Source organism: Narcine bancroftii, chromosome 4 (assembly GCF_036971445.1).
Source record: "Narcine bancroftii isolate sNarBan1 chromosome 4, sNarBan1.hap1, whole genome shotgun sequence".
In the NCBI taxonomy this organism is placed as follows: Eukaryota; Metazoa; Chordata; class Chondrichthyes; order Torpediniformes; family Narcinidae; genus Narcine; species Narcine bancroftii.
In genome coordinates, this window is record NC_091472.1 from 216,636,833 (window position 1) to 216,652,061 (window position 15,229).

A 15,229-nucleotide genomic window follows, 5' to 3' on the forward strand; every position below is an offset into this window, starting at 1 on the left:
CCCCAGTACAGATTTGTGGGCCAAAATAGCCTGTTACTGTGCTGTATGTCTAAATTAAAGATTAAAAGGTTGGCCACCCCTGCTCTACAGCGACTGTACCACACTGTGATGCAGCCGGCCAGGATGCTCTCGATAGAGCTCCTGTTGCGCCTGCCTAACAAGTCAAGAGCTGTTTGCGTCCATGATAGGTCAACTTCTTAAGTGGACTCCGAGGAACTCTCCATTACCAAACTATAGATGTGATTTATTGTCTGCAGATTCCCATCAACTCCCCCGAGATTCTGCCAAGACACAAGGTATAATTCACAGCAGCCAATTAACCTTTAGCACTGTGGGAGGAAACAGGAGCACTCCACGTCAACAACCCCGGAAGAGGTTACTGAGGCTGTGAGGCAGCAGGCCTATTAACTGTTCTGCACAAGCCTCCCCATACATCACCATCTCATCCATCAGATATCCCCGACTTCTTTATGGTGCTACGAATTATCTTTATTCCTGATAAATCTTTAACAATGTTGGCAAGTTGCCTTCTCATACCAGTGCACACAAGGGTGTTGAGGGCAAGAAGGGGTGCTAAAAGGCCTCAGGCACCGAGCACTTCCTGATCATGTGGGAGGCTTGGATCTGGAGTTCAGCTGGCTGGTGGTTTGAACTGGAGTCAGTGTGGCTGTGGAGTCTGCGGGAGCATTGGGGACAAATCCACAGAACTCACACCACCAGGTTCAGGATCAGTTGCTATCCCTCCACCATCAGTCTCCTGAACAACCACACTCATACAAGGCCTCTTACTTCGTGCGTTATTTATTACTGAACGTATCGGGGGTGAAGGTTAAAGGGGTGTAAACTGGGTGGCATGGACTTGTGGACTGAAATGGCCCGATACCGTGGCGTACATCAAAATTTACTTTTAAAAAATTAAATATAACAAACTGTACACATGGTAATTCAGCTGCCTTTTGTGTTCAGGAAATAGCCGCAAGCAGACCTGCCTGTTGCAGATTGAATTTAAAGAACTACGTTGTTGAAAATTGCAGCCATTGTATTATAAGATGGCAAGACAAGAACGTTTACAACCCGCTGGCAGAACATACTGAAAAACAACTCCATTCTGTTCGAACGTCTTAATAGGGAATCGCTGTTGAGGCCCATTTCAATTCAAAGATTTTTCATCATCGGCTGTCAAACCATATGCTTGGAACACTTGCTTCAGTCTACATTAAATCTAAATTTACAAACAAAAAGAAATATTGATTTTTCTATATTTAATGGTTTTAATTAAGCAAGCAAACAGATAGAATGGATCTGACTTGATTATTACATAAGGACAATGTTACTACAAAGCAACTCACTGATCTTCAGAAAATATATGTGCCAAATATGGTCATTCTGTGATTTCTGAATCAAGCTCGAAATTGTTAAACTACCATCACTCTTGCGACCTCCTTGACGAGAGAAAGTCAAGGTAACAAGTCAGGAAGAGAGGGAGCAAAACCCTCCTGCAGATGAATGCAAAAGCCAAATAATTAATTTTCATTTATTGTCAATAGTTTGGACATTTCCTGAGAGACAGCCTGCAAATTCTGCAATTAAAACAAAATGACCTTCTGTCTCACCCTCTCCGAAGCCACAAGCAGGACTGGAGTGATGTAGTGGCAAATGCAATGGGCCCCAGATTATCAAGGGCCCCTGCATTTATGTACAATGAATTTTGAGAAACATTATCGTTTATATCGTTGTGGAGCGGCTATCAGATTCCACGGATAGTCTGCATTCATAATCCCTGATTAAAGGTGATAATTGGCTAAAATCACTCATCTTAAAGGGGGACGCCACTGTCTCCGTCATGCCCGACTGCCTGGCTCCTAGCCACGGCCATCAGCCTCACTCCTAGCCCCACCCCCCCCAACCCATCCCATCCCACTCCCGACGCAGCAGCAGGGGTGCAGTGCTGCCTGAGTTCACCGGAATGTCACTCCACCATCTGATCAGGCCACTCTTGGACTGCCCAGTCAACTTGCGGCGACGGCTCAATGCGGGAGCATTGGCTGACTTCATTACCCGTAATCTACCAGGCAGCTGGAACCATTCTTTCAGCGCCAGGGAAATGCAGAGCATTAAGAATAAATAGGTCTATTTCAAACTTACCAAGATGGACATTCTGGATCAGCGTCAGAAACTCTCTTGAGGGTTGGGAGTGCTGCCATTTCACTTCCACCTCACCTCGCATGGCGAGCCAGCACAATTTAGGACTGTGCATGTTACAAGTTGCAAGTAAAACATGACAGTTTGCAGAAACTGTGGTTGAAGTAAAAACACAATGATGGAGAAACGCAGCAGGCCAAATTTTAAATTTAGACATACAGCTCAGTAACAGGCCCTTTCGGCCCACGAGCCCACGCCAACCAATTTACACCCAATTAACTTATGTTTCGAACAGTGGGAGGAAACTGGAGCCCCCTTGCAGACAAGGGGAGAACATAACAAACTCCTTACAGACTGCACGGGATTCAAACCCTGGTCCCAATCGCTGGCACCGTAAAGGTGTTGCGCTAGCCTCTATGCCCAAGAGGAAACAAATCATCCTCGTTCTCTCAGGAATGCCTAAAAAGTGGAAAGAACAGTGCCCTCCATTCAAGAAGTCCTTAATAAGAACTTAAGAGACAGGAGCAGGAGCTGTAAGATTGTGGCTGATCTGGCCACTTATCCACGTGTTCCCCATAACCCCATTGCTCAAAAATCCATCTCTCTGATTAGCTGCAAGTGTTCCAGAACATTCTGAAGTGATGGAGAGTGTGACGGAAGTCAAATCTCATTCCTCCCTTGTTTTACCATTGCTGTTGACCTTGCTCCCTGTAGCACAATCAATAACCACAAGCAGGCACGAAGTGAGTGATTAAAGGCTTTATTATCCAGAAATATCAGGCATATCAACATGCTGCTGGTCTGGAACCAAGGCTGGTATGGAGGGAGGAGACTAGGTCTACCAGCCTTTATTGGGAATCTGTGGGGAGGGGAGTTACAGAGTCGGAGGCAGGCCACATTTGCACTACCATGTTCCACCACACTCCCAATCGGGCTTTGGTAACTCATGTTCAACATGAGCTTGAGGTATGGTAGCTGCAAAGCATCAGGTCAGATCAATATTAAAGCAGCCAAAATGATCCCCGAAACCTCCCTTTCATCTGTAGATGCTGTCTAAATAGGCCTCAAGAAGACCCTTCCATCCAGCGCACAGCATCTTCAGCCCAGCAAGCTTCACGGCCAATGCAATGATCCTCTGCATCGAGTTCCTGCTACCATTCCACACATCGATGCAGCCAGACTGGCTCTGCAGTCCAGAGCCAATTGCGTTAAATCAGCACCTCTCATCCTCCACGGAGGGGAGTGACATAATTCAAGTTAACAAGATGAGAAAGATAAAAAGAAAGTCAGCATGATTGGAAAAGATTTGACTGCAGTTTCAATGGTGCTGACGCAGCCAGAATAGACCCGCTGCCTCAGCACTTACTGGCTCTAAAATATGGATGGCAGAGATAAAAGGAAAGAGAAATCGATACAAGATCAGAAGATGAAGGAACAACAATAATACTTAGCATTTAAAAGACACTTCACCACAATAAGAAGTCCCAAGGCAATTTGCAGGAAACAATATTTGGCGTCACACTGCAAAATGAGTTATTACACTTGATTATCAAACGTTTGGTGGTTGTGACAGTTTTAAGGAGGATCGTATAAATGAGACAGGAGGTATAAAAGTTAAAAGATGGAAATTCCAGAGTGTTGGGCATTTTGGGGCCCAATGATGGAGTGATTGGCATCTGGGGTGTTCACGAAGCCAGATTTGGGGGAGTAAAGTTCTTCTTGAGTACAGTTACAGTGATGTGAAATTCTACCTGGCCCACAGGCATAAGGATCTCAGGGCCGTATGTGATGCCATTACAGACTTATTGTCAGAGTACATTCACGACATCACATACAACCCTGAGATTCTTTTATCTGCAGGCGAGATAGAATTACCACTTATTGGAAGTGCAAAAAAAAATCTGTACACAATGTAAACAAACTGTAAACAAATAACAAATGTAAACAAACTGATGGTGGAGGGGTAGCAGCTGTTCCTGAACCTGGTGGTGTGAGCCTTGGGGCACCTGTACCTCTTTCCTGATGGCAACAATGAGAACAGAGCGTGTGCTGGGCAGGGTGGATCCTAGATGATTGTTTCTGCTTTCCAATGGCAGCACTCCCCACAGAGGTACTCAATAGTGGGGAGGGTTTTACCTGTGATGTCCAGGGCGATATCCACTACCTTTTGCAGGACTTTACACTCAGAGGTATTGGTGTCCCCCATACCAGACCGTGATGCAGCCAGTCAGCACACTTTTCACCACACCTCTGTAGAAATTTGCCAGAGTTTCTGATATTGCACCAAACCTCCACAAACTCCTGAGGAAGTAGAGGCGCTGACGTGCTTTCTTCATTGGTGTGTTGGGTCCAGGAAAGATCCTCTGAGAGAGCGAGTCCCAAGAACTTAAATATGCTCACCCTCTCCACCTCTGATCCCCCAGTGATCACTGGATTGTAAACTTCTGGCTTTCTGGGCACAAACTCATCCACAGCTGTTTTGATAAAGTCTGTGACAGCCCTGGTGAAATCGTTCATGTACTCTGACGAAACATTTGGACTTTGAACTGCGAAAGTGTCTCTGACTGATGAGGATTGGAGGACACAAGGACAAGATACTTGAGGTCAGGGAAAGAATGAAGAAACAAGGCACTGATTAACCAAGAGCCTGTACTAGTCAACAAGCAGAAGACTGATGAGGATGGTAGGAAAATATGCCATGGTTGTTCTCCCTGCTGTGTGTGGGCTATCACAATCAGAATGTAAACAAACTAATGGTGGAGGGGTACCAATCAGAATTGGAATCAGAATTTATTACATCTCAGTGCAAATATTCAAATAAAATGCCATACAAAAAATAAATCAAAATAGTGGACAAAACATCAAATTAAGGCAGTGCCTTTGGTTCATTGGTTATTCAGGAATCTGATGGCAGCGGGGAAGAAGCTGTCCTTATGCTGTTGGATGGCTCGTCTTCAGGCTCCCGATGGTAGCAGAGTGAAAAGGGCCTGGCCTGGGTGGTGGGGAGTCTTTGAGGATAGAGGCTGCTTTATTTAAGACACCACCTCGTGTAGATGGTCCTTGATGGAGTGAAGTCTGGTGCCTGTAATGTCGAAGGCCGAGTTAACATCCCTCTGGAGAATTTTCCCCTCCTGAGCATTGGCACCTCCGAACCAGATGGTGATGCAACCCACCGAAATACTCTCCACGGTACACCTGTAGAGGTTTTCGAGAGTCTTCAATGACATACCGAATCTCCTCAGGATCCTCACAAAGTATAGCCGCTGGCGAGTTTTCTTCATGATTGAATTGACATGGAGGCTCCAGGACAGATCCTCAGAGATGTTGACACCCGGGCATTTGAAGTTCTTGACCCTGTCCATTATTGAGCCCTTGATGAGAACTGGATCGTGTTTTCTTGACTTCTTTCTGAAGTCCATGATCATGTCCTTGGTTTTGCTAACATTGAGTGCAGGCTGTTGGTGGGACACCATTCAATGAGCTGATCTTTCTCCCTCCTGAATGCTTCCTCATGCAAAACCAAGCTTTCTGCTGTATATGGCAATAAACAATTCAATTCAATTACACTGGAGAACAAAGAATTTGCTTCCTGAACACTTTTGGGTGTATTTTATGGATTTTGGGCTGCTGATCATGAAAATTGCCTTAATATTTTCCTACCGTGTACCTTTTTTTAGATATAACCTATCTTTGTGATTTCCTGTCACATTTTAAGTCTACTTCAAGCATTCAAATCCATGACATGCAACATGCCATCGAAAATTAATTCTCTGTATTCACACTTGCAGTCAGTGATGAGCACAGTAAAAGGTTCCACCAGAACATTGCCACCGTGGAAAAGTGATATCAGGGCGACTGGAATCCATCGATGCCGGCCAACTATTGTCGGGCACTGACACGAGAGGCATCAGATGCTGAGTACAAATGAAAATCAACGCAAAATCATTCTTGGGTCAGTCGAGCTAACACAATATGTCAGCGTCATTATGTAATTAAGCATGCTAAATTCAATAAAAGCTAATTTAACGTTTCTCCAACTTCCTACGTGATAAAGCAAATCTGAAATGATCTTTGTGTTCACCTTGAAGTTGTCTATCACAATCCTCCATTTTCTTTCCCCTCGGGAATCAAATCTTGAAAACGTTTATTGTCCAGTGTTTAGTGGTGAGGTTCTGAGGTCATAAACCTGCCTCACAGTGAGATTTAACATTGAGTCTGAGGGAGTTGCCAGGAAGAGGAGTGAAGTTAGTCTCCAATGACTGGAGTTTGTGCAGAAACTGAGGCGAAAGTTTCCAAAATTTACATGAAGGAAATTCCTTCCAGTCTTGCACTACACTCAAGATTGAAGATTCAACTTAATGTCATTGTAATAAAACACCCCCCCACCATCTTTTTAAATAAAAAATCATTAGTCATACATGAGCAAAATTTAGCATTTATGGCAAAGGTAGATAAAATAATTAGAAAACGTCAAGCATGGTCTTCTGAAGAAAAAGCCACAGATTAGGGATGGGACACTGCAATTTGAAGTCTAAGTGGAAGGAACATTGGACATGATGTTGCACATTGGGACGAGCAGATTTTCCAATTTACATTCATGACATCACATACAATCCTGAGATCCTTTATCCTGGCGGGTGAGGCAGAATTACCGCTTACTGGTAGTGCAAAAAAAACTGTACTAAAATGTAAACAAACAAAGAAGTGTAATCAGAATTTAAACAAAGTGTGCAATACAGAGGGAATTTTAAAAAATCAATAAAGTTTACAAGTGCTTAAATGAGCCCCTGATTGAAATTGTCATTGAGGATTCTGATGGTGGAGGGGTAGAAGCTGTTCCTGAACCTGGTGGTGCGAGTCTTGTGGCACATGTACCTCTTTCCTGATGGCAGTAACAAGAATAGAGCGTGTGCTGGCAGGTCCGAGTCCTTGATGATTGCTGCTGCTCTCTGACGGCAGCGTTTCCCTGTAGATGTTTTCGATGTTGGGGAGAGTTTTGCCTGTGGTGTCTTGGGCTGTGTCCACTACCTTTTGAAGGGCTTTATACTCTGCCTCACAGTGAGATTTAACATTCATTGAGTCTGAGGGAGAAAAAAGACAACTGTTGCAAGTCAATAAACATAAAGAGCCGTTGTCATACCCACGCTCCTGTTCGGCTCTGAATCATGGGTCCTCTACCGGCATCACCTACGGCTCCTAGAACGCTTCCATCAGCGCTGTCTCCGCTCCATTCTCAAAATTCATTGGAATGACTTCATCACCAACATCGAAGTACTCGAGCTGGCAGAGGCCGACAGCATCGAATTCATGCTGCTGAAGACCCAAATGCGTTGGGTGGGTCACGTCTCCAGAATGGAGGACCATCGCCTTCCCAAAATCGTGTTATATGGTGAGCTCTCCACTGGCCACCGAGACAGAGGTGCACCTAAGAAGAGGTACAAGAACTGCTTAAAGAAATCTCTTGGTGCCTGCCACATTGACCACCGCCAGTGGGCTGATATCGCCTCCAACTGTGCATCTTGGCGCCTCACAGTTTGGCGGACAGCAACCTCCTTTGAAGAAGACCGCAGAGCCTACCTCACTGACAAAAGACAAAGGAGGAAACACCCAACACCCAACCCCAATCAACCAATTTTCCCTTGCAACCGCTGCAACCGTGCCTGCCTGTCCTGCATCGGATTTGTCAGTCACCAATGAGCCTGCAGCAGACGTGGACATACCCCTCCATAAATCTTCGTCCGCGAAGCCAAGCCAAAGAATTATAGAGATAAGTTAAGGTTTGATTTTGTTCTCATGTTTAAAGTTGATTAAAGACAATTTTGTTTTAAAAACCACTTGTCTTGGTGAATGTCTGCTGCTGCTGGGTTTTAGAGTCCTTTGGGCTCATAAGAAGGGGAGACTCAGGGGCAAGTTTTCTTTAATCTTTATCTTTGATTTTCTTTTACCTTTGCTTTCTAAAGTACACGGTTTCTCTAGCATTGTGTTTTACTTTTCGCATAATTCCCAGGTGTGATGGCAGTGGCTAGAACAATAGGAACATTTAAGAGAATCTTAGAAAGGTACATGGATGAAAGAAAAATAGAGGATTATGAGGTAAGGAGTGCATTTTTTTTGCTGTTTATGTGGGTCAGCACAACATCATGGGCCGAAGGCCTGTACTTCAAGGAACACTGCCATCGGAGAACAGCAGCAAACAGCAAGGATCCACCCCACCCAGCGCATGCTCTGTTCTCGCTGCTGCCATCAGGAAAGAGGTCCAGGTGCCACAAAACTCGTACCCCCAGGTACAAGAACAGTTACCATCAGACCCCTCAACAACAAACTCAATCAGGACACATTCAAGGACTGTCACTTGTGCACTTTATTGATTTTTAAAAATTCCCTCAGTTTGTTTACACATCTTTATTACTTTACATATGTGCGTTGAGTAGAAGTATTTTTGCACTATGCGGTAATTCTCTCTCAGAAAAGGAACCTCAGGGATGTATGTGATATCAGGTAATGTATTCTGACAATAAATCAGAAATCTAAATCTGTACAGTGCTGTGATGTTCTACGTTATATGCTTCCCTAACAGCTTATGGTGTGACAGCTTAGTGTGAAAGGAGTTCCATGATGAGGAAATGTTGTGATAATGAGAAAAAAGACAACTGTTGCAAGTCAATAAATACATTATGGGCCACCTTCCCTGCTGGATACAGACCCTTCCTTCTCAGGGCAGTATGTTTGCTTGTTGGTCACCTCTTTACCCAAAGAGAAGTATCAAGATATAACACAAAGTGCCGTCAGCAAATGAGATTTCAGATTCAGATTTCTTGTCAGAGTAGTATGTCAGACCTGACATCACATACAACTCCAAGATTCATTTTCCTGGGGGCAAGCCTTATTGGTCGTGCAAAAAAAAACTGTACTCAAAAGGAAACAAATAAAGAGCTGTAAACAGATAACAAATGTAAACAAACCGACTGTACAATACAGAGAGAATTTAAAAAAATCAATAACGTGCAGTAGTATGAGTCCTTAAGTAAGTCCTTGATTGTGTTTGTCATTGAGGAGTCTGATGGTGGAGGGGGAGCAGCTGTTCTTGAACCTGGTGGTGCAAGTTTTGTGGCACCGATACCTATTTTCTGATGGCAGCAGCGAGAAAAGAGTGTGTGGATCCTTGATGATCGCTGCAGCTCTTCAATGGTAGCGTTCCCTGAAGGTGTTCTCGATGGGTCGGGGGAAGGGTTTTGCCTGTGACATCCTGGGCTGTGTCCACTACCCAGGGGTATTGGCGCCCTCACGCCAGACCGTGATGCAGCTGGTCAGCACACTTTCCACTACCCCTCTGTAGAAATTTCCAGGGTTTCCGGTGTTATGCCAAAGCTCCACAAACTCCCGAGGAAGTAAAGGCGCCGATGTGCTTTCTTCATTGGTGTGCTGGGTCTAGGAAAGATCCTCTGAGATGACGACTGCCAAGAACTTGCATTTGCTCACCCTCTCCACCTCTGACCCCCCAATGATCACTGGATTGTACACCTCCCTTCCTGGTCAACAATCAGCTCCTTAGCTGAAAAAAATGGCACCCCACGGCGACTTTCCGTGAGCTGCAGAACCCCTGTTAAATATGAGAGAGCTAGGAATTGCCTTTGGACGTGGATTGACTCAGAAATAGAAGGCAGAGTACAAAAATAAATTAATTTTTTTCCAATTGGCAGAAAGAAATACGGAACACTCCACGGGGAGCTGCATTCAATCTCAGCTTTTCATCTGGTAACAACCCTTGAAGGAGTGGAGAATTATCGATTCGAGTTAACCATTGTCAATGCTGTGTAAATGGCAGTTAAATTAAAGAACTGTGCCACCACAGATCGAGTTCAAAGTGGGAACTTGAGACCTTCTGCACTGAAGAGTAAATTAACAATTTTCTAAATGATGACAATCTGAAAATTGTGGACAGGAAAGAGATTTAGATATCCAACTTTGGAAGTCAAGAATAACTGTATCCAAAGATTAAAGTAAAAATATATTGACATTTGTGGCTCTTTTTTTTGTTATTGTCATGTGTACTGAGGTACAGTAAAAAAAAAGCTTTGTTCTGCATGCCATCCAGGTAAGTCAATGTGAACATAACTGGAGCAGGGAGACCCATAATGAAGCAGAAGTGCAGGATGTACAGGTGCTCCCCTACTTACGATGGCTTGACTTACTATTTTCCCAAAGTTTTGTGTGACTTTTATTATTGACTTTCATGTGATACATTAAAGTAAGGACATCACAAGTATCGCTGATTTTCCCATAAATGTTGATAATTCCTCTGAGGTGAATTCTTTGTAGCCTCCTTGGTCAAACACTTCTATTGCGTCAGGCGGAATGGTTGAAAGGACTGATATATCAGTGTCGGGAAAGAATGAGGCAGTGGGATCAGTGTGGGGACTGACACAGCGCTGTCAGGAGAGAGCTAGGCAGTCGGATCAGTGTGGGGACTGATAAAGTGCTGTTGGGAGAGAGCTGGCCAGTGGGATCAGTGTGGGGACTGATAAAGTGCTGTCGGGAGAGAGCTGGGCAGTGGGATCAAGGTGGGGACTGACAGTACGGTCGGGAGAAGGCAGGGCAGTGTGATCAGTGTGGGGACTGATAGTGGGCTGTCGGGAGAGAGCGGGGCAGCAGGATCAGTGTGAGGACTGATACAGCATCACCAGCGTTATACAAGGTATACCTGTATTCTTTTTCGACATGACTTTTTTTGACGTTTGCTAGAATGAAACCCCATTGTAACCCCGTTGAGCAGCACCTGCAATGTTACAGTAATTCAAAGAGTGCCAGGTGTAATGTTCCAAAGACAAGATGCAGGGTACAGGGAAAGGTACGATTATCTAAAAGGAAGAGCTCCACCTTGATTACAGTATACATTTTAGGTCTCATGATTTGAGGAAGAATACACTGGCTTTGGAGGTGGGGCAGAGGAGGTTCACCTGGTTGATTCCAGAGATGAGGGGGATACCATATGACAGTGATTCTCAACCTTTTTTCCCCATTCACGTACCACCTTAAGTAATCCCTTACTAACTGTGGTGATACAACCACAGCACTGGGCCACATGCCCACCAGCCTATTGCAGGGGGCAACCTCTGTACCTTCATGTAAACAACCTGGGAGGCCGACTCCACCTGCTGGCTGTCAATCACCAACCTCTATATAGACTTGAGCCAGCCCCTCCCGGGCCAGTCACACTCGTGGAGCCATCAAGATACTACAACTGTGTACAGAGTTCAAGTGGATTAAACCCTGTAGTACAGTCTTTCCTGTGTTTTGTGCCTGCTTGCTGCACCACAGTGACCATAGAGCACTAACTCTGTAGTTCGTAAGGGATTACTTAAGGTGCTACGTGAGTGGAAAGACAAAGCTTGTCAACCATAGGCCTACGAGGAGAGGTTGAGATGCCTGGGATCAGAAGAATGAGAGCGTGTCCAATAGAGTGATATAAAGTTATGACAGGAATAGTTAAGATAGAGGCAGCAAAGTTATTTCCACTGGTAAGTGAGACAGGAATTTGGGGCATTGCCTCAAGACGGCGGGGGGGGGGGGGGGTGGGGTGGGGGGTGGGGGAACAGAGATGAGGAAGATCTGCTTCTCCCAGAAAATGGTGAATCTTTAAGATAAAGTTAGGTAGATTTTTGTATAGTAGGTGAACTGAGAGGGTTATGGGGAACAGGCAAGTCGGTGGAGCTGAGTACATGGGTCAGATGAATAGCGAAGGAGGCTTGACGGGCCGGATGGCCAACTCTTACTCCAATTTCTTGTTCTGTTATGTTATGCCCTGCATATAACGCCAATCTCCCTCCGTCCAATTGAACAGTGAAGCAGACTGAGGGGTTGAATTGTCTCCCCTGTTTAGTCTTGACGGCAAGCACATTTCTGATGCAAGAATTGAAGTAAAGTCGCTCTGATACAGCAGAGGGTGCTCTTGCCTGCTGAAAGTGCCAAGCGTCCTTTAACTGAATTGTGTCATTTACTTGGTTCAAGATTCAATATTCAAGATTCCAGAGTCCTTTACTGTCTAGTAATGGTACAGAAAATATAACATTACACGAAATTGCCCTCTGACTGCCATTTACAGTATGAGAGAAAGAGAGGCAAAAGAGAGTGCCTTCAGAGTTACTGAGTGTCCATGGATTCGCCTCCAGCGCTCCCACAGCCTCTGCAGCTGCGACCCGAGCCCAAGATCCAAATCTCTGACATGATCAGGAAGTCTTCAGCACCCGAGGGCCTTCAGGAAACCTTCTTGTCCTCGGCACCCTCTTGAATCCCGGCTTTGATAACCTGGTTCCCACGAGCCAATCTCCAACACCCCACAGCCCGTGCGGGCATCCCGGCCACAAGTTGCATGCACGCTGGGCAGGTCACTCAGCCTTCGTCCCATCGGGTTATCTCCTCCACTTCACCTTCTCAATGGGGTGGGCTCTCCCCATTTCTGATGCCCTGGGGTGGTCTGCTGCTCACCCACCCCCCCCACCCCGGAGTCTGCAACCCTTTCTTGGCCGCTTCTGAGCACCGGCACCACCACCTTGGGTGCTGACCCACGGTTGCAAAATTTTAGTTTCAAAACACCATCGGCTTCTTCAACAGGCTACTGTGGGCTGCCACCGGCATCAAGAATGGGTGATTGAACCCTGCTAAGCAGCGCTGTATCTCCTCTCCCCCCGTTCTCCCTGGTCGCTGCCATTTGATTTTTTTGGTTAAGTAGCAACAAAAATATGTTAGATAAAATTTAGCAATGACCTTCTTTGATGACAGAGAGGTTTCCAAATGGGCCACAGTTTGGCATTTTTTTGGATCAGAATGTAAAAAAAAATTATTTTATAATTTTATTTTACAGAATGAGATGTGGAGCCAGCCAGCACAAGGCCAATTTTCTTTTCAGAAGGTTTCAAGTTTCCTTGTTATTCACTGTTGTTGAAAATTAGAGAGTAAGGATAGTGGAGCTTTCAAATTGCTGCTGCCTTCCCGCAGGCTTGTCTTACTGATAAGATCACCCAGAGAGAAAACACAACAATCACTCACTGTCAGCAATGGTTCAGGTGCTGGAGCCCTCGGCTCCAGAATTTCCTTTCTCCATCTCTCTGCCACTTGCTCAGCTTTTATAATGATTTCTTTATCCTTGACCCTGTCCGAGCTTCTTGTCGTTTGCCCCACTTGTGATGTGAATCTATACTGTGGAATTCTATGGAATATTATTTAATAAAATGCGTATTGTCCCATCGTTCAACATTTTACACCACATTTTCGGGTCAAATTGGGAGGCGGGGGGGGGGGGTCGTTCCACTTTTACATGGGTCAAACTGTTGACCTCAGTAAGTACCTGTGACGCTCAAGGTGTTGGGAGTTCGGATGGGTGGGATCGAGTGGGAAGGTGGCTGGGGCGTCGTGTGTGTGTATGGGTGCATGCGTGCGTTCACGAGTGTGTGTGTGTATGTGTGTGTGTAAGTGCATGTGTGTGTGTGTGTGTGTGTGTGTGTGTGTGTGTGTGTGTGTGTGTGTGTGTGTGTGTATTTATATGGCCCTGTAATATTAATATTTTAATTAGCCTGGGCCAAGAACACAAAAGACGGGAGGTTGTGCTGGGACTGTACACATTTCCATTTAGGTTACGGCTTGAGTGCAGTCACATCACGGGAACATTGTTGTGGTTGCACTATTGGATTGTGGGGGGTGGTGGGGGGGGGGGTAGATTTATGAGGATGTTGCAGAGCTGAGAGGTTTAGTCTGCGAGCAACGAATGAATAAGGTGGGAGTGTTAAACCGCTGCTATCTCCCGAGACTGATCCTACCTCTAGCTCTGTGCATGCTCCCTATTCCACTCCACCTCGATCAGTCAATGAGGTTGACGGCCATTCCAGATAACAAAAGCCCTATCAGTTTCACAATGCCAGTCTTTTGTGATTTTTTTTTAAATTTTTTATTTTTCACACCATAAATCACATTAGCCATGCTACACACTTTTTCTTTTTCACACATATACAGTGACTTTTTCTCCCCCCCTCCCCTCCCAAGCCACCCCCCCACCCCCCCCCCCACATCCATTTTAGGTATACAATCTAGGTTACATTAAACCAGTCAGATAATGTTGTCATTCAACAAAAATACACCAGAAATTCTACTTAGTCCATTCTTTTCTTTCCTTCTCCTTCCATCAACTTAGGTAATGATTGTCCCCGGTAGGTTTTCGCTATTGTATTTAATGTAAGGCTCCCATATTTGTTCGAATATTTCAATATTATTTCTTAAACTATATGTAATTTTTTCTAATGGAATACATTTATTCATTTCTATATACCATTGTTGTATTTTCAGATTATCTTCCAATTTCCAGGTTGACATAATACATTTTTTTGCTACGGCTAGGGCTATCTTAACAAATCTTTTTTGTGCATCCTCCAAATCAATTCCAAATTCTTTGTTTTTTATGTTACTTAGAAGAAAGATCTCTGGATTCTTTGGTATATTGTTTTCTGTTATTTTATTTAATATCTGATTGAGATCTTCCCAAAAGTTTTCTACTTTCTCACATGTCCAGATTGCATGAATTGTTGTTCCCATTTCTTTTTTACATCGAAAACATCTATCAGATACTGTTGGGTCCCATTTATTTAACTTTTGAGGTGTAATGTATAGTCTGTGTAGCCAGTTATATTGTATCATACGTAGCCTCGTATTTATTGTATTTCTCATCGTTCCAGAACATAATTTCTCCCATGTTTCCTTTTTTATCTTTATATTTAAATCTTGTTCCCATTTTTGTTTAGTTTTACCATTTGTTTCCTCATTCTCTTTTTCTTGCAGTTTAATATACATATTTGTTATAAATCTTTTGATTAACATTGTATCTGTAATCACATATTCAAGGTTACATCCCTCTGGCAAACTCAAATTGCTTCCTAATTTATCTTTCAAGTAGGATCTCAGTTGGTAATATGCCAGCGCTGTATCTCCAGTTATATTGTACTTATCTCTCATTTGTTCAAAGGATAAGAATCTACTTTCTGAAAAACAATTCTCTATTCTTTTAATCCCTTTTTTTTCCCATTCTCTAAAGGAAAGGTTA

At 44.3% G+C, this 15,229-nt stretch overlaps 1 long non-coding RNA gene across 1 annotated transcript; it reads right to left on the reverse strand.

The window, feature by feature from the left end:
* Positions 1-908: 908 nt before the first annotated feature.
* LOC138760044 (uncharacterized) lies at positions 909-4,627 on the reverse strand. The gene is made up of 3 exons (XR_011355352.1): positions 4,543-4,627; positions 2,146-2,295; positions 909-1,222 (listed from the first exon to the last, which is right to left on the reverse strand). It is a non-coding gene; the product is annotated as an uncharacterized lncRNA (long non-coding RNA).
* Between the last annotated feature and the right edge of the window lie 10,602 nt (positions 4,628-15,229).